This window comes from Sarcophilus harrisii, chromosome 2, assembly GCF_902635505.1.
Source record: "Sarcophilus harrisii chromosome 2, mSarHar1.11, whole genome shotgun sequence".
Lineage (NCBI taxonomy): Eukaryota > Metazoa > Chordata > Mammalia > Dasyuromorphia > Dasyuridae > Sarcophilus > Sarcophilus harrisii.
Genome location: NC_045427.1, coordinates 19,064,469 through 19,085,758, shown reverse-complemented (window position 1 = coordinate 19,085,758; position 21,290 = coordinate 19,064,469). Strand labels below are relative to the sequence as shown.

Below are 21,290 nucleotides of genomic sequence, written 5' to 3'. Positions count from 1 at the left end.
CCTGAGAAAAACCGTGAGGGAGGCACTTGTACCGTAGTGCCCGGTGCAAAGGACCGATGAACAACCGAGGCAAGCGGTGGAGTAGAAAGCTGGTATTGGAACTGGGGTCAGACGACCTGCGTTCTTTGCTATATATCACCTTGGCCAGTCTTGCCTTGACCCTTACTGGAATCTGGAAATCCAGAAAAGGAGCTTTCCATAAACTTAAGGAAAACAGTTCTGGAATCACTTCTGGGATGGGAAGACAGAATCTGGAATCTGGGGAGAGTTTTAATGAGTTCCAAGGTCCTCCTGTGACATGCAGGCAGGTAGTCTGCTAGGGCAGGGTGAGGCTAGGGGGTATGACTCCCGAGGGCCTTCCTCCCTCTGGGGACCTTCCTCCCTCAGGTAGGCCTTCCTCCCTTTGGCAGACCTTCCTCCACTCAGGAAGTCACGGCACTGCCTCCTGTCCCAGGTTCAGAGGTCACATTAGGAATGGACACTTAGTGATTTAATGTTGCAAAGTGCTCGACATATCTCCCACAGGTCTCATAGTAAGCTTGTAAGGGACATACTAGTTTTTTTTTTTTTTTTTTAAATGAGTCTTTTTGGTATAAGGAATCCCAGGTGAGGAAAATCTCTCCACCAAAGCAGACGCGCAGCTGCCGTACACATCAAAGTCTCCGTTGAAATGCTGAGTGGCTGGCCCAGGGCCCCATGGACAGAAGGACTTGACCCTGAGCTTAGCTTGTTAGCCACTAGCCCATAATCCCTCTCTGTGATACTATGGCTATTATCTTCCACCCCGTTACAGGCGAGGAAACTGAGACTCGGGGAGTTAATTGGCTTGACCAAGGTCATATGGGCAGGAAGACACGTTAAAATCCCAATTCTGACTTATCCTGCCTTTGTAATTCTGGGTGAGTCTCTCAGGACCTGAGGAACTCCAAGTTCAGAAAAGCTCCTGGGGGAGAAGTTTCCTCTTCTGGGAGGAGCTTATGTCAAGGAAACTCCAACCTCTGTCTGGCCCTTTTCTTGGTCTTTCCTGGTCCAATATGTCCATTTTCCTTGAAAAGACTTTCCTTTCTCCCATTCTCTCCGCCCTCTCCCCGCTCTCAGCCAGATGCTCCAGCTGTCCTTGAGGGGAGACGCCATCCTCACATCCCCTGGCCCCATCCTTCATCACGGCCAGCAGCACAACCCGCTGACCGCTGGTGGGAGCCGGCACGGGGAGCCGGGAAGCGGCAACTCCCCGGCCAGCCGCTGGCTCCGTCCTCCAAGAAGGCGGCTCCTTGGCGTCTCTGCCACCTGCCAGCTCTGTGCCAACCTGCCCGAGGCAGGAAAGACCACTGGGGGCATGGGGCAGAACGCCGCTCTCCCTCGGGGGGGGGGGGGGATCGTGGCTCTGGGCCCGAGAGCCTTAGAATCTTGCTGCTTTAAAAGAGCCTCCAGGAGAGAAAGCGCTTCTTATCCAGGCCCTTGGTCTGGGAAATGACTCTGCACCACACACTGACACCCCGACATCCAGGGAATCATGTTAAGGAAGAGGCGAACTTGAAGCTGAATTCTCTCTCTCCTGTCTCTGTCTCTGTCTCTTCCCTAGCTCCCTTCCTCTCTCTGTGTCTCTGTCATCTCTTCTCTTCTTTTTCTTGTGTTTTCTTTGTCTTGGTCTGTCTCTCTGTCTCCTCTCCCCCCTCCCTCCCATTTTCTTTTCTTCTTTCTTCTCTTTTCTCTCCCTCTCTTCTTTTTTCTATATATTCTGCTTACGCATGTAGACTTTCACACACACACACACACACACACACACACACACACACACACACACACACACACTCCCTCCATCCCTCTCCCCCTTAGACCGTGGGTTTCTTGAGGGCAGGGATGGGCTGCTTTCTTTCCTTCTCCTCGCTCTCAGGCCAGATCCTTAAGTCATGGCTTCCTGCTCCCTTCCCTCTCGGTCTCTCTTGTTCCCCAAGTCACGGCCAGATCTCACCCCTTCCTTGTCTACACCGTCTCTCCTCTCCGCCCTCACCAGCCTCCCGGCTTCGGGCCCTCATGTCTCGCAGCCTTCTGATTGGCTTTCTTCCTCCCGCTTCTCCCCCTCCAGTTCTTCTTTCACAGTCGCCTCCTGATTTTCCCGAGTCCTATTGCCGGTCACCTCCCCGCCACCTCCTGTGGCTCCCTACTGACTGGCCAAATGTGCCCGAGGTCCTTTGCCTCTTAACGACCTTTGTAAACTGGTCCCTTCTTGCCTGAGGCTCCACGGTCCTCCATGTCCTGGGACCCGGCGGGGCCGACCTCTGACCTCCGACCTGGCTGTTGCCCTTGGACATCTCTCTCGGTGGGTTTTGGAGATGAAACCAGGCTGGGGGGGGGGGCGTCTGATCGGAGATTCCGCTGTAGGTTCCCTTAAGCAACAGAATTGAGCCCCCCTCCCCCTTCCTCCAGTTCAGGAGCTGCCTGGGGCACTAAGAGGTAACTAATTCACTCTCCCTGGCTCAGCTGGGACCCAGGGCAGATGAAAAGGGAAAGATGAATTCATAGGAACAGGAACAGGAATAAGTGGGCCTCAGTTGCCTCGGGGACTCCTCCCCCAACAGTCATTGCGAGGGGCCTTTTCTCCTGGGCAGGGGGGGCCTCTGGCAGCATGTGGGCCCCGGCTCCGAGGCGCTCTCAGAGGCTCAGCAGGTGCAAGAACAAGGCGCGAAACGGGCAGAAATCTGGGAGCTGTTATTGCCCTGTTTTGCTGGCGTGGAGAGGCACTGGGGAGGGTCCAGAAGACCTGAGTTCAAATCCAGCCTCGGACACTGACTAGCCGAGGGAGCCCGGGCAGGTTCACTTCACCCCGCGTGCCTCAGTTTCCTCATCTGAAAACTGAGCTGGAGAAGGAAGTGGTGAGGCTCTTCTGTCTCTGCCAGGAAGCCTTCCCCTGCCCCGGGGGGGTCAGGGATAGGACTGAAAAGGGAGAGGGAGTGCGGTGTAGTGTGGGTGCAGGAGACTCCCGGACGGACAGATTCCCCCCCCCCCCCAGCAGAGCCCCCCCTCCCCCCCCTGGGCAGAGCCCCCCCCCTTCAGTCTGCCGTCTCAGTTGCCTGGAGCAGAGCTCCCACAGAACCGGGGCCAGCAGGGGAGGCCCGAAGGCTGCTATGGCCGCCGCCCAGCCCCATTGTTTGCTTATTTATTGTTAAATGTTCCAAATACACCTTAATCTCCTCTGACGGGGGTGCTGGGGCCCCGGCCTCCTGGTGGAAAGTTTGAAGAATACTCAGGGCATCGCGCCCTTGGGAAGGGACGACTCCAGGTCTTCCGGGAGTTACTTTACTACTACCACCGGCTCCACCACCGTCACTACTACCACCGGCTCCACCACCGCCTCCACCGCGGTCACTACTACCACCGGCTCCACCGCCGTCTCCACCGCCGTCACTACTACCACCGGCTCCACCACCGTCTCCACCGCCGTCACTACCCCCGGCTCCACCACCGGGTCACTCCCACCGGCTCCACCACCCGGTCCACTCCCCCGGCTCCACCACCGTCCCCCCCGCTCCTCCACCACCCCCACGTCTCCGCCGTCACTACTCCACCGCTCCACCACCGTCTCCACCGCCGTCCACTACCCGGCTCCACCACCGTCTCCCGCCCGTCACTGCAACTACCACCCCGCTCCACCCCGGTCCACCCTACTGCCACCGGCTCCACCACTCTCCACCGCGGTCCACTACTCCACCGGCTACCACCGTCTCACCGCCGTCCACCACTCCCGGCTCCTCGTCTCCACCCTTGATCACTCACCCGGCTCCACCACCGTCTCACCGCCGTCCACTACTACCACCGGCTCCCACCGTCACTCCACCCCGGCTCCACCATGCCTCCACGCGGGTCCTACTCCACGGCCACCACCGTCTCCACCCGTCACTCTGACCGGCTCCACCACGTCCTCTACCACCGGCCCATCCCGTCTCCACCTGATCACTACTACCACCGGCTCCACCACCGTCTCCACCGCCGTCACTACTACCACCGGCTCCACCACCGTCACTACTACCACCGGCTCCACCACTGCCTCCACCGCGGTCCTAACTACCACGGCTCACCACCGTCCCACGCGTCCTACTACCACGCCTCCACCGCGGTCCACTACCACCCGGCTCCACCACGCCTCCACGCGGTCCCTACCACGCTCCACCGCCGTCACTACTACCACCGGCTCCATCACCGTCTCCACCGCCGTCACTACTACCACCGGCTCCACCACCGTCTCCACCGCCGTCACTACTACCACCGGCTCCACCACCGTCTCCACCACCGCCACCACCACCACCACCGGCGCCGCCGTCGCCACCGCCGCTTTAATACTTCCATTTGCGTCCCGGGTGCTTCGGGCGCTATTGCACAGAGACATTCATAGTTTACATTTCTGTTCAAGCTGTGTAAGGGCTGGAGAGTCAGGCCGCCAGGCGGCGCCCGTCTGGCATCGGGAGGCTGAGTTCGAATCCGGCCCGGACACGTTGCCGGATCCTGTTGCCTCAGGGAAAGACCGCCCCCCGCCGCCTCCGCCACGCCCAACCCCCCCGCCTCCCGCACCGGCCGCGGCACCCCCAAATGGCGCGCGATCAAGGCCGCAACGCGGCCCCGCGGGGTCCCTCCGCCCCCAGGAGGCGGGGCGGCGCGGGGGGGGGGGGTGGGGGGGTGGATGGGGGATGGGTGGGGAGGGTGGGGGATGGGGGGGGCTACGCTCTCCTACGTTCTCCCGGCGAAGCCCCGGGGCCGCAGCTTCCGGTCTCAGGCCCCTGCCCAGGGCCAGTCCCTCCGGTCGGGAGCCACGGCCCGGGGGGAAGGCAGTGGGCGAGCAGCTCTGTGGAGCCGAGCCCGGGCCGGGGAGAAGGGGGCACGTTCTCGGGGAAGCCGAGGGGCCGAGAGGGAGCGGGCGCGGGGGCCCCACGTTCTGTTCCCCTAGAGGCCCGCGCTCCCTCCCACCAGCGACGGACGCCTTTCCCGCCTGCTCCCGGGGCCCTTCGGCGCTCGCGCAGGCGCTTTTCCCGCCGCTTCCCTCCTCGGGTGAGGGGCGGGGCCCGAGTCCGCCCCGTTGTCGGGCCCAGGCGGGCCCCCGCACTCCCTCGCTCCGCCCTGCTTACCCCACCGCCTCCTAATGCGCATGCGCGCCTTCTCCTGCTCCTTTCGTCCCCCCCCTCTCCTCAGGGGGTCAGCACGGCGTCCTTAGCAACGCGCGCCCGCGCGGACTCGGCCCGAGGCGGCGCGAGGCAGGGGCGGGGCGCGCGAGCGGGAGCGCAGCGCGCCTGCGCCGGGAGCCAACGGTCGCCGTCGCCCTGAGTCTCGGCTAAGGGCGGCGCAGACATGGAGCCGCCGGTCGGGTGTCCAGGCCGGGCAGCGGGAGCGCGGGCGCAGGGGCAGCAGGAGGCGGAGCAGCAGCAGCGGCGGCCGGGTGAGCGGCGGCCCGAGGAGGCGGAGGCGGGGCCGCCCGGGGGGGAGCGAGGGGTGAGTAGTGGTGCCGGCGCTGCCCGCGGGGCCTCGAGCCCCCCCCCGAGGGCCTCTCCAGCCCCCCGAGGGCCTCTCCAGCCCCCCGAGGGCCTCTCCAGCCCCCCGAGGGCCTCTCCAGCCCCCCGAGGGCTTCTCCTGCTGTCGGGGCGGGAGAGGTCGGGGCGGGTGAGGTCGGAGGGGGCCCCCGCGGCGAAGGCCCTTCCCCGCCCCCGCGTGGTGGTGTCCCCCTCCCCCGGGGCCGGGGACCCCGCCCTCGCTGGGAGTGCAGACCCCTCCCCCCAGGTTCTGGGGGGGAGGGGGCGTGTCTGGGGGTACGGACCCCAGGGTCTGGAGAGTAAGGGGCGAATCTTGGTTCCGACCCCCCCCCCCGGGTTCTGGAGGAAGGGGGCGTGTCTTGGGAGACAGAGCCCCAGGTTCTGGAGGGGAGGGACAGCTTCCTGAAGCCCCCAGTGCCTGGGGTTGGAGGTCTCCTCTACGCATGCAAGGGGCTGTTCTAGAAGCTCTCCCACGGGACAAGTCATTGCGTTTTCAGGCCCCCCCCGTGGGGGGTTTGCTTCCGGCTCAGCAGCCCTGCCCACCCCAGCGGTGCTTGGGGGCAGATGCAGCAGCCGCCCCCACGGCCACCCCGGGGTCCCGGAGTCGGGCTGGTTGGGCCCGGCTGTCCAGAAGTGACTCCGGCGTCCCGGTCTTGTTTTGGGACGGCCCCGAAGGGGCGCCCGGCAGGGGTCCTGGGAGGGCCAGAGGCTGTGCTGGAGAAGGAGGGGCGGGGGCTCCTCGGTGGGCGCTTCCGCCCTGCGCCGGGCCCTGGGGGAGGGGGCAGAGAGGGCCGGGCCCGGCCCCCCGGTCCCCATGTGGGCGCCACCCGGGAGGGGCCCCGAGCTTCGGCGTGGGCTGCAGCATGCGGAGAAAGGCTGGGACCCCTCTGCAGAGCGAGGGCCCTCACTTGTGCCCGCAGGCGTGTGCCGGGCCCGCCGGGTGGGAGGGCAGCCTGCCAAGGCCCGGGGGCAGCCGGGCAGGCGGCGCCCCTCCTGTAGGCCAGCGGCACTGCAGGGGATGGAGAGAGGTGAGGGGGCGAGGCGGGCCTGAGCCTTGGGGTGGTCCAGTGGTTCGGCTGCGCCAGGAGGCCCGCTGGGGAAGGGCTCTGCCTGCGGGCGGAGGTGGCCCGAGGGGCCGCTGCACTGGACGCAGGCGGGGATCCGAACCGGCCATTGGGAGAGCCCGAGGAACAGGGAGCCAGCCGGTGGACAGGCCCGGGAAAGCCCCCTGCCTCGGCAGCCTCAGGCGATCTGCTTGTTGGATGGGGAAAGGGCGGGGAGGAGGCGGTTGGGTGGGGCAGGGGCAGAGCCCTGGATCTGGAACAAGGAAGCCCTCTGGTCAGAGGGGACCTCAGACCCTTAGCTGTGTGACCTCTGGCAAATCATGTGACTTTGCCGCAGTTTCCTCATCTGTAAAATGGGGATGCTGATAGCAAGTCCTCATGGAGGTTGTGAGGCTCAAATGAGGTGATGTCTGTAAAGGACTATTCAGATGCTTCCTGTTACTGCTGTTGTGGTTGTGATTGTTGCAGGGATTTGGGAATAAACCCAAGAAGTTTAGGCTTTTACCTAAGGACAGGGAAATCCTTTAGAGATGTTTGATGGTCTCTTGTGAAAGAAGTGCCCTGATGATGCAGACTGGAGGCGCGTGGGGAGGCTGAGGCTCTAGAAGAGAGAAGTTGAGGGTGAAAGCCGGAGGGTAGGTCTTCTGTCCCACACTGACCCCTGATCTGCTTCTTTTGCTGAACATCCCGGTCACGGATTCCCCATCTGTTAGCAGGTGCCCGTCTGTCTAGTTTGCTTTTTGGAGCCAGAGGCTGCTGGGGTTTTGAGCCTTGCCGCAGAGTGGAAAGATGAGATCCAGGTCCGGTGGCCAGCCAGGCAGCTTGGGTCTGCTTTCTGCTGGATATATTTCATTGGTATTTTCCTTGAATAAGATGGAAAAGCACTGTAGATTAATTGGACATTTAAAACCAAAGTCTATTGAAATTTTTTTAATATTGTGTTTGTTTTGAGTAATTGAAATATTGCTGATTGTTATTTCACAGATACTCTGCATCTTCCAAGTTTAAATGATTATTCATGGCACATGATAGTTCCTATCTGTCTTTTGGACCTGTGGAGTCTTCCCTCTGAAACTGTGATCAGTTTTATTTATGTTGACAGTTGTATCGTCAATGGTGAAAGGATGTATCTTCAAATTAAAATGCATTATTTGTAGTAAAAGAATTTATCTGAATTTGAGATGACTTCTTTTTAGCATTGTTTTTAGCATAGGTTTTTGGTGGTTTTTTTAGACATTTAATACTTAAGTTTTCCTAAAATATTTGCTTTTTGGCTTTTATATGTTTTGTTTTTTCTCTCTTTTTGTTTCTCCTTTCTGTGTCTGTCTCTCTTTGCTTTGCTGATATCATTAGTAAATATTGTTTGTTTAAAAAAACCAGTCTCTTTGAGAGAAGTGATTTGTTTGCCCTTCTACTTTATTCCAATCAGTATTAATCAGTTTTTGAGATTCTATATAAATCACATAGGGACAAAAAGGTTCTTAAAATGGATCTCAAATTTCAATGTAATATTCACTACTTGTTTACCAAATTATGAGGCTCACTTGCACAACCATGAGAATGCTGACAAGATATCTCCTTCCTGTTTTACTCCAATCCCAAAGTCCAAATTCAGTGGGGATGGGATATATTGATGCTTTGCAGAGTCCCTCAACTTATTTTTCTACTTCTGAACCATTTTTTTCTTGCTCAACACAAATAGATGAACATTTTATGACTGCTTAGTAAGTGGAGATGCCCTTTGCTTCACCCAATCTGTGACACTTCTGCTAATCTATCATTTTTGGCCCTCAAGAACAAGCTCTATCCACCAGTGAGATTCTGCATTTCGTCATGCTTTTGCATATTTGGATATCAAACCCTCTAAAAACAAGTACCGGAAGAAGAGGGCATCTCAAATCATGAGGAAGATCTGAGGAGATTTTAATGGAAGGGACCATGGACCCTTTACTAAGTACCATTGGCTCAGAGCTCTGCCTCTGTCTCTTTTATCGTAGTTGGACAATTTTAATCCCCACACTTTTTTTGCTTCTTATTCTAGGCATCAATGAAAAAGAGCAGTGAGAGGCATGAACAGACTTGGGAAGTGCATTTTCACTTGAGATTTGTGAATAATGTAGATCTCTTTTGACTGGAAGAGGAGAAATTAATCAGTTCTCAAAGCATCTTTGGTTCTAATATCCATCTAAAAGTTTCCCCCCATCATTCTTTCATTAATTTATGCAGCAGCTGAGAGGTAAGTCATCAGGTTTTTCCCTTTAATTGTTGATAAGGATTATTTTAAAAATAACAGATAGAAATAAAAGTATGGATTATACTGTTAAGTAAAATATAACACATTCATCAGTCAGTCAACCAAGAGTCATTTCATAAACACTTTTTCTATGCTTAATAAGACTTGGATAGATGAAGAGACTATGGAAGGAGAAAGCCGAAACGAAGTATAAAGGTATAGTTAGACACTGAGGATGGAGAAAAATGAGACAAGCCTTTAAAAGGAAAATGTTTGGAATATGGCTGGGTTCTGAGGACTAGTCAAAGAGTGCTTCAGTTTCTTTGAGACAATTAGCCTTTAAAAAAAGTTTTAAATGATCCCTAATTTCCTATCTTATGGTTGGTGCATTCCCAGATAGCCAGAAAAGGTGGTAAACCATTAACTTGCCCTTTGGGGTGTAATGTTCTCTGTTTCAGTTTTCTTGGGGTCTCTGAAAACAGCCTTTTCAGTTCAGTAATCACCACAAGAGTAGCCAGGGGTTAAAGTCCAAATCCTTTATTATCTCTTTCAAAGTCTTGTCTCCTTTCCTGGGTCCCCGGTTAGCTTTTTTAAAGGCCTATCTCTCTCCTTGCTTCTGAGAGCTTGAGCTCCCACCTGTCTTCTCTCCCCTCTCGAGCTTTTTTTCTGTGGCTCTCAGTCCCTGCTTCTATGCTCCACACCGAATATAAACCAATCATATCACTAGGAAACCATTATTTGTTGTAAGATTAAATTAATCATACTGAACCATGCTAAATTAAATACCCATTGTCTCATCAATTCCTTCTTTCAAGTTCAGAGTTCTGGCCTATAACATTGGGGGGAGTAAATTCAATGAACAAAAAATTGTTTTCATTTGAATGGAAGTATAAAATTCATTGCTTCACAGTTCATCAGTGATGCTTAAGTTATGTATAAAACTTTCAGTTAAAGACATTCTTTTAAAATAAGCTTCAAAATAACCATCCGTTTGCCCATCGGGACCAGTGTTTTTCTAACATGCCCAGATGTTTACTTAGTAATCATTTCAAAGATGCCATTGTTCTAATGTAACTGGTGAACTCTTTGTTCATTCCTCATCATAGTTCATGCTGGCTCTTGGGCAAGATGTCGTAGATAAGGATAGAAAGACATTTGCCCAGGAGATAGTAAGATGAGGGATAATCCCTGGTATCCCATGGAGACTCCCCATCTGCACCCATGGAGCTCACCTGGTGTTAGAGAAAGCTCCACGAAGGAGGCGGGGTTTCTCCAGGGGGCCAGCAGCAGGAAGCAACCTGGGATGTAATGGAGAGAGACAAGGAGAGAATTTAGAGCCTAAATTGAAACTTGAGGAGAGCTTGGGATCCCCCAGAATTGAAGTTGTCAGCAGGCAGAAAGCTGGAAAGCTGAACAACAAGGAAGTTCTGTCTTAGAGAAGGGGATCCGCTGTAGCGCTTAAAGAGATTTGGGGCAGATAGTAGCCTGCCTGAGAGGCGCTTGAGGCTTGCCCTGGATTCTCAGAGACTTTGGCCTTCTCTCAGTTCACCATCCCAGGACACAGGGTTTTCCTTAGTGGTAAAGAGGTATTTTATCTTAGAGAAGGTAGCATTGTAAGTAGAAACCAACCATAAAGAAAAGGTGAATTCTCACATCAGCACCTGAAAATCCCCCTTAAAAAATCCAAGCGCTATCTTAGCATGAGGAGCAAGCCTTCACTTCCAGACAGTGAAATGAAAGTGCATGATAAATACTCCCTTGCTATTTTCTAGCTCCGAAAGGGAGGGAACAGGGACTTGTGGGCCAAACTGATGGCCAGAGATGAGGTCACATGGGATCTGCATTCGCATCTCAGAGCGCCATCTGGCTCCATGCTGCCTCCACCAAGGAAGCTGGGGCCTTGAGAGCAAGCCCACCCCATCAGCTGCCTGGCTAGTGCCCCTTTGGCAGCTTCCTTCCCCCTTCCTTGCCTGAGGGACTGGGCTTAGAGCCCCTTGCCGAGCCAATCTTTCCCCTTTTGCATCTCTCTCTGATACACAGCTCTAACTCCTTACAGCCTCCCCGTGGATCCTTGTTGCCGATCTCATAGGATTCACACTCAGCTGCAGGTCCAAGGTCAAACAGTCACACCTTTGTTTAGCACCTACTGTATGCCAGGTGTATCAGACGTGGTGAATACAAAGGAAAATGGAACAGGAAACTTACATGCTGTCAGGGAAGACTCTTGGACACATCAGAGTCTATGCAGAGTACACACAAGGTAGTTGGGGCAATGAGGACCCTGCAGGTGGGCTTGGGGAGGGATTGGGACACCACTGGGGCTGCTGCCTGCCCTGATTCTTGACCAGCCAGGGTTTGTGCTGACTCCTTTTCCACTAATTTAAATTGTCCTCCCATGGAACTATGTGCTGCAGCCTGGTGAACTCTTGGGGCCCCTTTCTTAGAATACCCAAGGGTCTGCAAGCTGATCCCCCTGTGTTGGAAACCTGTGCTCCTCTAAAGTCCATTTTAAATGGTAGTTCTTTCTCCTCTTTGATTCTTCACCCAGAGCACTTGGCTTGTGTCTTTGTTGTGCACTTTTTTGTTTCATGTTTGTGTTTCGTGTGCCCCACTAGATGGATGAGCTTTCTGAGAGCTGGCCTTTAGTGTGTGTTCTAGAGAACATTCATGTTTGTTGTTTTGTCTGATTTATTTAAAATGCTGCTTGAGGCTGTCCATGGCAATTTCTAGTTCTTGTGATTCCTAGCAATAGAGTGATTATCGTGTGGACTTTTTCCTAAATGATTTTTATCTAGGTTGTCTGTGTTTTAAAAAGAAACTTCTTGGGAAACACATATTCAGAAAAGGAGGTGGGCTGATCGTATGGGGGAGGAGGAGAGAACAGGTAGGGAGGTCAGGTGCTGCAGTGATACCCAGGGAGTATTGAAGGCCTAGGGCCTTCCTTGTGGGGCAAAAGGGGCAGGAATCCCGTGGGATGCGAAGGTGCTGACCTGTTGGAGGGAACAGCGGTGCTGATGTGTTCATAGACATCATTGAAGTAAAGGAACATCCTCAGGTCCCTGTCAATAGACAGCAAACATTATTGGTCCCTAATGATGTCTTACCTTCTTCCAGTTTGTGAAGCAATTTCTTTGCAACAGCCCTGTGAGGCATGCAACATATGGGGTATTATTCCCATTTTAAAAGTGAGGAGCCTGAGACTCATAGAGATTAAATAACTTGTAAATGGAGATTAAATAGATTGTAGATGGTAGACCTGGGATTTGAAACTAAATTTTAAAATTTCAGTGTTCTATCACATACTGCGTTGCTTTACACAACTAGACCTTAGCTTGATAGGATTTAAGAGAATAGGTATCTTTATATATTAATCAATAGCATTCTAGTAAATATGAAATCTGGAGAAGACAGTAATGGATTATTTTCAGAGGTCTTGGAGTTTATTGTAATTTTCTTTTATCTTTGAAGCACTGATACTGTTTTCTTCCTTACTAAGAAGTATTTGTCATGTATGGCCTCTATCCCTGAATGACATAGGCTGTATGTAATAGACAGAAAAATCGAAATGTCCAATGAGATTGTACTTGTAGGCTGTTCAGTGCCTTGCAGGCTGTTCTGTGCCTACTCGTAGCAGACATTTAACAAAGTGCTTATTCCTTTCGCCTTCCAATTTAAATATGACTTAATTAAAGGCAGTAATCTGTAGTTCAGGATGGAGAGATGAAACAAACTGGCATCAATTGAATTCATGTCGTCTTTTTGCCTTTTTCTTTGAACATTTTAAGCAGGGCCTTTAAGGTAGACTCTGGCTCTTTTAATTAGCCGAGCCCCACATAGGACTTTTCATTCCAGGATTACAAAGTGATTTGCAGAAATATCCTGACTTTGGTGATTGGCACAGTGGCCTTCTCAGACCTCACAGGGTTTTAGAAATAAATGTCCACAGTACTGACGAAAGCAGAAGCCAGCAGGGAGCGGTAATTAGGTGAAATGGACCCCTTCGAAACAAGGTTAAAACAGGTTCTATTCTAGTCATGAAAGTGATTTTCAAAATCTCCTAGATCTTTATTTCAATGGCATTAAATAACATCTGGATAAAATGTATTTAGTGTATAGTATTTGTGTTTAGCTGAAAGTCTGTGATGTTTTCTGATCAATTGTCCTTGAATTTTTAACCTCTAAATTGACTTACAGTAGAATTTTGGTTCCTATATCTATTCTGAAAGCCTCAGGTGTAGGAGCCATCTGGTTTGGGGACTGTATCTTAAAGAGCATATTCTACTCTTAGTCTACACCCTGTACCAGCTGCTTCCTTGATTTTGAATGTAATTGTAGGTGTTGACATTAATCTCTGAAGCCCATTGTGGTTTGGGACTTCAGTTACCTTAGAGATCTGCCTGGCAAAGATGGAATAACAATTCTGGCAGTGGAGAAGGAGGAAGAATAGAAAGAAGAGAAAATAAACTCTAGAAAGGGTTAGGAAGGAAAAAGGACAGAAAAAACCTAGATCTTCACCGCACATTTATGTATTTTTTTTTGTTAGATAGCAATTTTAAAAATTTTCTTTTTAAAGATTTTTATTTTCAAAATATATGCAAGCTTTCAACATTCACCCTTGCAAAACCTTGTGTTCCAATTTTTTTTCTCCTTTCCCTAGACAGCAAGTAATCCAATATATGTTAAACATGTGCAATTCTTTTTATACATATTAGTGACTGAATTAAAAGTGATTTATAATTGGACAGATAGATAACCTCAGAAAATCAGTTTCCTTTAACTATGGATAGTGTGTGAGTAAAACTAAAATTCTCCTGGGAGAAGAAAAAAAATGAAATGCTATTAACATTATTATTATTTACTTGCATGAATTGATTTTAATCATGTTTTCTTTCAGGAATTTTTTTTTTCCCTGAAGGCTATTTACTTATAGTTTTAAACTTTTTTCTTAGAAACTTCATTGCTTGGGCTTTCTTTGAGGATGTCTTTGTTTTATTTGCTTGGTCTTGTGTGATAAAAATTTGGGTGTGAGGAAGATATGATTTGACCTGTAGAGTATGAATGCTTACAGTCTTCAGTTTGACAGAATAAAATAACTTTGCTATCTTCTTTTTCAATGAAGTAACAGAAACAGGTTTTTCATGTAGCAAATGGGTTCAGCCCATATCTTCTGTCTAGCAGGGGTTCTCCTTGGTAGGCATTATAGGAAGTGATGTGCTGTTGCTTATGTAATAGAAGTTTTGAAAAATCTGATTTTTTTCTCTCCAAATTTTTTCACTTAGCACAAAAATGCTTTTAAGATAGTTATTTCAGTTTAGGAATTTTTGAATTGTATTCATTATTGGCTTTCACTGTGCTTTCAAGTCTAGCAATTGATATTTTGCCTTTTGTTTTATGAAAAATAAATCAATTTGTTATAATGCTTTTGGGGGATAGGACTACTAGGATCTCAGAGTGTTAGTATCAGAGAGTGCATATAGTTTTAATTCCTTCATTTTCTATATTAATCCCTTCATTTGATAGATGAAAAACCTGAAATCAAGAGAAGTAACCAGGCTAGTGGTTCATTTATTAAATAAAAACAAAAAAAAAATAAATAGAATGAATAAAGATAATGTGTGCATTAAAACATAAGATAAAATTATATTTTAAAATAAAAGTCTATGTGGCCCACAGGGATCCTTCTGTATGGTTTAGTGGCTCTGTTCTTTGTGAATTTAGACAGGGATTTTAGGTGTTAGGTGGTGTAGGTGGTAGGTGATGATGTTGAGTGCTGGTTGTGTGAGTGGAAAGCAGGAGATGGCTCCAAGAGAGGCTGTGGAAGCAAATTCATTAGCCCTGGTGACTGCCTGGATGGGGAGAATGAGAAAGAGGGAAGAAGGAAATGTGGTAGAGGCCCGACGGGATCCTTCCATGGAGGTGGTACCTATGGCATCGATGTCACAAATGTTTTTTGAACCCTGTTCTTTAATTTGTAATGAGCCAGACTTCTGTCCCATTACAAATTGAGTCTGCTTTGTTTGGGATGTTTTCCCAAGTCCAGCCTGGACCCCCTAGGTTTTCAGTTCAGGTTAAATCAGGCACATTTCTAGATCACCCTCCCTTCTCCTGCCTTCAGAGGGATTTTGCCTTTTTTTTATACTTCTGGTGTTCAGCACAGTGCCGGCACATAACAAGTGCTTAATGAATGAGTTAGAGAGTGACTCTTTCCTTAGGGAGAATCCTCCTGACACCGAGACTGGCTCTTCCTGGAGTCTTGTTCCTATCATTATTTGCCTAGGGAGCTGCCATGATATAACAACATATTTCTTGGAGGTGATTTTGTTTTGTTTTGTTTGTTCAGTGTTTCAGTCGTGTACAATTCTTCATGATTCCATTTGTGTTTTTTTTTTTTTTTTACCATTACTTCAGCTTATTTTACAGATGGGGAAACTGAGGCAACAGGGTAAAATGACTTGCCCGTGGTCATTCAATTAATAAATATCTGAGGCCAGATTAGAGCTCAGGAAGATGACTCCAGGCCTGGTACTCTGTCCACTGTACTAGTCTTGTAGCCTCAGGTTGATCAGTGAAACCTCCATTAGTTTGATTAATCTAGTGATCAATCAGCAATTATTTATTGAGCACCTACAGTATGCATCTAATAGGTGATTAATAAAAGATCGTTTAATTGAACTGTCTTCTTGTTTTATTTATTTCTTTTTAAATTTTGAGTTCCAAATACTTCCTTGCCCCTACTACTTCCCCACTCACTGAGAAGGCAAGCAAAATAATATTAGTTACACATGTGAAATCATACAAAACATTTCCATATTGGCCATATTGGAAAAAAGAAGAAAGCAAGAAAATTATATTTCAGTTTGCATTTAATGTTTTTTGATTCTCTTTCTGAAAGTGGATAGCATTTTTTCATCATGAGTCCTTTGGAATTGTCTTGGATCATTGTCTTGATAACCAAGGAGCCAAGTCTTTCATAGTTGATCATTATTACAGTATTTGCTATTACTGTGCACAGTGATCTCCTTGTTATTCTCACTTTACTTTTCAGTTCATGTAGATCACAAAGATCTTCTCTGGTTTTTCTGATACCCCTAACTCCCTTGTTATTGCTTAAAATATAATAGTAATTCCATTTATAGTCATATGCCACAACTCATTCAGCATTACCCAATTAATGAGCAGCTCCTTGATTTTCAATTCTTTGTTACTGCAAGAAAGGGTTGCTATAAATACTTTTGTACATATAGATGCCTTTTCTTTTTCTTTTTCTTTGATCTCTCTGAGTTACAGTTCTAATAGTGGTATTAATGGGTCAAAAGGTATGCTGTTGGATAGCCCGTTGGGCATAGTTCCAAATAATTTAACAGAGTAATTGGACCAGCTCTATTGACAGTTTATTATTGTATTTATTTCCCCTCATCCCCACCAACATTTGTCATAATTGATAGGTGTGAGGTGATATCTCAGCATTGTTTTAGTTTACATGTGTCTAATCAATAGTGATTTAGAGCATTTTTTTTTATTTGACTATAGATATCTTTGACCTCTTCTGAAAATTGCCTATTTGTATCCTTTGACCATTTATCAATTGGGGAATGGCTTTTAATCTTAGAAATTTGATTCATTTTCTTTATCAGAGAAACTTGCCCTTCAACATTTATGATATTTTATTTTTTGCGATATCTTTTTGCAAAATGTAGTTTCCCAGATTCTCTCTCTTAATTAGTTCTATTTTTTGCATTTGCTTTTTATCTAAGATCATGATAGCCTTTTATTTTAACTTTGTGTTTCTCTGTGTTTCAGGTGTGTCTTTTGTAAGCAATGTTATTGCATTCTAGTTTCTCATACATTTTCCTAGCCACTTCTGTGGACATTACATTCACATTCAGTTATGTTTACTAACTGTTATTTCCCTTCATCCCATTTTCTTCTATTTATTCTTCTTTCTTTATCATATCTTCCCTCAAGTCTTTCTTCTGACCACTGCCCCTTCCAGTCTTGTCCCTTTTATTATTCTCTTTCCCCTTTTTCCCCACCCCTTTCTAAAATTTCTTTCCCCCTCCCATTTCCCTATTTTCTATACCTAGCTGATCGTATTTATATGTTCTTCCATCTTTGAAGCAATTCCAGTGTGAGTGAAGTTCAAACATTGCCTCTCGTGTCGTTCCCCCGGCCATTCCCTTACCCCCAGTATAAAAGCTTTTCCTTTCATACTACTTTTATGAGAAAAATTTCCCATTCTGCCTCTCCCTTCTCCTTTCTCCCAGTGTATATACATCTCTCTTCCTCATTCCTTAATATATTTTTTTGAGTGTATCCCTTGTAGATATCTAATAATAACTTACCTAATAATGACAAAGTTTTGGGCATTGCATATCTCATCTTCCCATAAAGGAATGTAAACGGTTTAACTTTATTGAGACACTTATGACTATTCTTTCATGTTTACCTTTTTATGCTTTTCTTTAGTGTTGTGTTTCAACAAAAATGAATGTTAAAATTATCTTTACATGTATTTGGAAAAATAAAATATTGAAAAAAAAAAGAGACATAAAAGCTCGCTGAAGAAAATAAGAAAATAATTCCTTAAAAATCATGCAAGAATTTGGCAAATGAAAACTAGTGACTCCATGAGACATTCAAAAACAAAAAGCCAAAAGAATATTATGCAAGAAACATCAGACCAAAGGGGGAGAAAAAGACAAGAAAGAAGAAAACAAACAAAAAAAAAAAGGTGAAAATATAATACTTTAATCTACATTCATAGTTCTCTCTCTGGATGCAAATGGCATTCCAAGTGTTTGCACTGTTGTTGAGAAGAGCTAAGTCTATCACAGTTGATCATTGCATAATCTTGTCACTGTGTACAATGTTCTCTTGGTTCTGCTCACTTCTTTGTGTATCTTTCCAATTGGTTTAGTCTGCTTTTTAAGAAGTTCTTTTCTTCAGTGAATTTTTGTGCTTCTTTAGCCAATTGGCCAATTCGGTTTTTCATTTGTTTCTTTACCAAGCTATCAATTCTTTTATTCACAATTTTCTTACATCATGCTCATTTTTTCCTCAACTTTTTCTCTATTATTTCTTTAACTTCTAGGAATTCTTGCTGGCCTTGGGTCCAGTTAGCATTTTTCTTTGAGGCTTTGCTTGTAGCTATTTTCACATTACTGACTTTTTCTGAGTTTATGTCTTGGTTTTCCCTGTTATCCTGGTGGCTTTCAATGGTCCTTTTTTTTTTTTTTTTTTTTTTTTTTTCCTGTTTGCTCATTTTTCCAGCCTGTGTCTAGACTTGGAACTTTATATCAAAGTTGGGTGATAGGGTTAGGGAGGCAGTGTTCTGAGCGTCAGGCTTTTTCATGCTGCTGTTTTCCGAACTCGTTCCGCAGCCTCTCTGTGCTTTGTACATACTTGGTGCTCAATACATGTTTATTGAATTGAATTGGTTTCTTTTCCTTCAACAAAAGTTTCAGTGTTTTCCATAAAATACTTTTGGAAGATCTTATTTCCCTTCCCATCCTCCAGCCTGCACCCCCAGGAAGTTTTAATCTCTGTTGAAGTGGAGTAGATGATGATTCCCCTCATTGTTTGCATAATTGAAAGAACACTATGAATGTGTGCTACTTAAGAGAATAAAAAAAATAAAAATTTCTTTATCATTTATTTTGATATGTTAGAATGCTTGTTTTCCTAGAAAAGAATTCTGATTAATTGGCAAAGTACATATTTTTCTTCTATTAGGCTTAGTATTGTGCCTCCTTAAAAATTTAGAGTATGCTTCCATTTCCATTATAGGGATAGATTAGAATGATAAATTCTGGTGGTTGCACTTTACTGCATCTAGCAGTTAATACCTTAGAACTTGAGTGAGCATAATTAAAAGTACCATGTCCCTTAACTCCAAGTAGATGGACTTTAGGGATCAACCATCTAATTTGACTTCATTTCAGTATTGAAAATGAAAGGTTTGTTTAAGGTCTTATTATTAGTTGGTGACAGGACTAGACCTAAGACTCTTCTTTTAATTCCCAGTTCTGGTATTTTTAATTAATTGAAAATTATCATCCATTATCTGTATAATTTAAGTTGTACCTTCCTGTATGTAATATTACAGAGTACTTCAAACTAGCTTAAATAAGCTTATTCCTCCAAGCTACTAGATGGAATGTTGAGGAAATGAGGGGAAAAACATAGATTCAAGAAACCATAGCTCTTTGAGCTTGACGTCCCTCCTTGGTGAAATTAATTTAATTATTTGGCAGTTGTTTTGCCTTTTGAAAGGAAAATGGTGATCCCTTGGAGCTAGTTTTTGCTTATTAAGAAAAACTTGCCAAACTCAAAATAGGGCTCTTTGATCAAGGAAATGGAGTAGAGAGAATATATCTGGCCTGATACAGCCTGATTTTGGCTGAGGCTTTGGTGCTGGAGAGGTCTGGCTGGGGCACTTATGAAGTCAGATCGGCAGGGGGAATGGAGTTCTGTGGAGTCAGGAGCCCCCTGCTGGGACTTCTGGAACTTCTGGCCTTCTTAGGGCCTTTGGTAGGCCTTGAACCCAGAGGGCTTTGTTAGACCATCCTCCTGAAGCACAGGGAAGAAGAATGGGCCAAGGATTAAGCAGAAGCAACATAACTGGCCAGAGGAGTGCTTGCTGGGGGCTACAGGGCAGCTTGGGCCATCTGCTTGGCTTTGTGGTGGTGGCAGAGAGTCATTAGTCCTGTCCAGCCCTCCATGTGGACTCCACACTACCTTATGCTGTGGTGAATGCCTTTCACCCATTCAGTTGATATTGTCATCTTTTTTTGGGATTAGTGTTTTTCTTTTTGATGATCATACAACTTGTCTGAAAAGTTCAGGCAGAGTGACTTAAGTTATAGAACCCAGCCTGGAGCTGATGACCAGTGTTGTACGATCTTCTGAATTCCATTGTACATTGAATATTGAGATTCAGTCCTGAGAACCCTCTTACCTTGGATCTAGCTTTGCTTAGGAAGTTTGATACTTTGAGCACAGGGGCACCTTGTGTTTTGGTGTCTTGTTCACAGTAGGAGGTAGCCCTACCTCTTCTTTCCAGGTAACAGCCTGGTTTCCTGGACTAGCAGTGGGCCTGGAGGCTGCCCTTCTGTTCTGTTCTGTTGCTGAGCCATGATGGAAGTTTCAGTTGCTGATCTGCTGGGATTAAGACCTTCTTACTGGCTTTTCTGAACCCTGAGGTGGGCTGAGCTTCCCTTTCACCCCAGTAAGACTGACCTTTCTTGAAGTTCTTCGCATCTATTTTGAGGTGGAGATTCGTTTCATTATGTCACTCTTTTCAGAGGCTTGGTTCCATGGGGTTTTTAAGGAAAATGGGAGAGCTTGAGCAGCTTCCTGGCTTCACCCTATATCTTGATTCTGTGGAACCTATGTGATTTTCTGGCCTGACTTTTACAGTGTTCTACTGCCATTAAGTGATATCTGTTAATAAGATATTTTTAAGATTGACTCTATTGTAAAAATTCAATTTCTCAGAATTGCTACTAATTGTAAGAGGCATCAGGTATAGTGGACAAAGCCCAGGGCTTAGCGTTAGAAAGATTTGGGTGCAAAACCTGTCTCTTCTAGTTATTTACCTTGGACATGTTGTTTAAGTAAGAGAAAGGTTGACATCAGTTTTGGTGGAGGGAGTTCCTTTCCTGGAAGGATTTCATGCCCACACCAAAATTGTGTGTAATACGTGGATTCATGTAACAAAAAAATGACAACTTATATAAAGAAATGATGAATTTAGAAAGAGAACAAGAATTGGAATTCTTTTTGGTGTTAGAGAAGAAACCAGCCATTACCTCCAGGAAGCTGGAGTCTAGCCAGGAAGATGACATGTGCACAGAGATAAAAGTCTTGTGCAGATTTGAACAAGTTGAAAATACACAGGAGAGGAGGAGGTGTTGTGATGCATATGGCTAGAGGCGGGAAGAAAGAGTTGTTCTTGACTGGGGCCATGTCTGGTCTAGAGAGACATCCCTCCCAAGAAAGGGCAAAGATCTTAGTTAATAGGGTCTGAATTAAAGCATATTCTATAATGCTGATGTCAGGAAGAATTGATTCGAAGCTGAAGTGTAACTACTGAACATTCATCATAGTTTGTAAAATCTTTGAATGTGTGCTACAGTAGAATGTTGTAATGAATTTCTTTACCAAAAATTTGTTCATTAAGAAATACTTTTTCATGAGTTTAAACATACGGCCTCTCAACATTGTGACTACTTGGCACCACAGTGGACTTCAAGTTGTGCTTATCCAGTCTGCCAAGTGATAAACCAGGTGAAAAGAAGTATTTGCAGCCAAGTCAGAGAGAGGAAAGCATCCCCTTCAAATCACCTGTCCTTTTTTCTCTTCTTAATTTCTGGATATTTTGATGTGGTTAATTGTGAGGCAACTACTGACATTTTATTTGAGGAGGTTTTGGAATTATATGAGGTGCAAAGGGTTTTGGGATATTAAATTTTCACT

General features: G+C 46.9%; 1 protein-coding gene across 11 annotated transcripts in view; it reads left to right on the top strand.

Annotated features, from left to right (window-relative positions):
- Positions 1-5,239: 5,239 nt before the first annotated feature.
- Positions 5,240-21,290, top strand: part of ALMS1 (ALMS1 centrosome and basal body associated protein) — a 106,492-nt gene continuing 90,441 nt past the window's right edge. For 3 of the 11 annotated variants that reach the window (XR_004231543.1, XM_031949693.1, XM_031949692.1), the window contains exons 1-2: positions 5,240-5,425; positions 8,622-8,816. The gene's annotated coding sequence lies outside the window, so the exon portion shown is untranslated. The other 8 variants (XM_031949686.1, XM_031949695.1, XM_031949694.1 and 5 more) reach the window with 7 other exon arrangements.